Here is a 1877-nt window from a genome sequence, read left to right on the forward strand (position 1 = left end):
GTTCATTATCTGGGCATGCTTCAGATAAGTTATTGCTGTCAGGTGCATCTGTCATACACTCCTTCCTTCCAGCATACCCTTGAATGGCCCTCACATTCTTTTCTTTTTCTCACATTCATATCATGCTATTCTTCCATGACTTCTCTGGGGCCAGGTATTCAGAGAAGCATTCCAGCCAGATGCTGCAGCAGCACTAGCAATTGCAACAACAAAACAAAGTAATGAATACAATACCAATCATACTGTATGGAAAGTTTTCCCAAACACTTGGGAGTTTATTAAACCACGACATTATAGGGTGCAAAGATAGAGATTCTATGGCAGAAATATTGGTATCTAGGGCCCATATGGTCTGGGTTACATTGTGAGAGTAATAAGGGATATAGACACAACATTAAGTTTTAATTAATGCACAGGTTCCATTCTGGGTGACAATTAAGATGTTCAGGGCCATGCGATTTTGCCAAGTAACACATCTAATTGGAGTGGTTTCTTCAGTAAGAAGAGTAATAGCATGGCAGGTATCATCGAATGCTGCAGCCATATGTTTACCCAGGGCCTCGATGTGCATCTCTATTTTTATTGCCCTGACTTGGGGGATGAAAGTGGCCAAGTGGTAAAACCAGCAGATTGTATGCTTCTGGTGGAGCCTGGTTTTCACACTCTCCCAGTTAGTAGGAATAGTGTCTAAACAGGACACAGTCCATCCCAGCAAGTAAGGAAGGATGCTCTCAGGTGCATCTACTGGTCCAATTATAGGGTAAGTAAGGCCAGCCATGGGTTCGGCATGCCCATCATCATCCTCAAGGGAAGGGGTGGGCCCCCAAGTGGAGACAGTCAGTCTGCCACCCCAGTTATATATCACCGGTTTTCTGAAGAGATTGGTCTGTATGAGTAGCCATCCCATATTATGGATTTTAGCTTTTGGCATGTTGTTATCATGCCTTTCAATACATAAGGGTGCACGACCCACTACCTGTATCTGTACTCCCATCATCCACCCGAGCCCATTGTGTATGGCAAACCCGACAGTGGGGTAAGATTAACCTGCTCCCGTAGTAGGTGAAAAATATGTCATTTTATGTCGTTGATGGTGGGAAACTCATTGCATGAGCTGCTGTTATTACTATAGGAAAATGGGTGAGGGTCATTATGTCAAGTATAGAAGTGGCTCCAAGTACTCAGGTCAGCAGTGCAGATACACAACAGCAGGCCCACAAGGAAGGAGAGAGGCAAAACAGATGCAACAGTCTGTTTTGTTCAGGAGACTTCATCCATTCAGTGAAGAGGTTTGCTGCACTCTATCTATGGATGAAAGGTGAGATGTTGACTGGTGCAATGGCTCATGCCTATAATCCCAACATTTTGGGAGGCCAAGGAGGGCAGATCACCTGAGGTCCGGAGTTCAAGACCAGCCTGACCAACATGGAGAAACCCCGTCTGTACTAAAAATACAAAATTAGCCGGGCGTGGTGCCACATGCCTGTAATCCCAGCTACTAGGGAGGCTGAGGCAGGAGAATCACTTGATCCCAGGAAGTAGAGGCCAGCCTGGGCAACAAGAGTGAAACTCAGTCTCAAAAAAAAAAAAAAAAAAAAAAAAAGGTGAGATGTTTTGTGATTACAAGAAAGGGCAAGTCATGGCTACTGAACAAGATACAGGAAGTTGTGTCATTCTGAGAAAGCACCACCCCTGGCAGCAGCCTGGTGTCTGGTTTACAATGCCAAGTGGATTTGTTCCCCTCTGTGATGCATTGCAGGAAGATAGGTAAGGCAGTAGGGTTATTATAATGTTCTTAATGAAAAGGTGTTCATCACCTTGCACAAGGGAGGACTGGAATTCCTTATTTTAGAAGCACAAAGGGGGGTAGGATATGA

Source organism: Macaca thibetana, chromosome X, assembly GCF_024542745.1.
Source record: "Macaca thibetana thibetana isolate TM-01 chromosome X, ASM2454274v1, whole genome shotgun sequence".
In the NCBI taxonomy this organism is placed as follows: Eukaryota; Metazoa; Chordata; class Mammalia; order Primates; family Cercopithecidae; genus Macaca; species Macaca thibetana.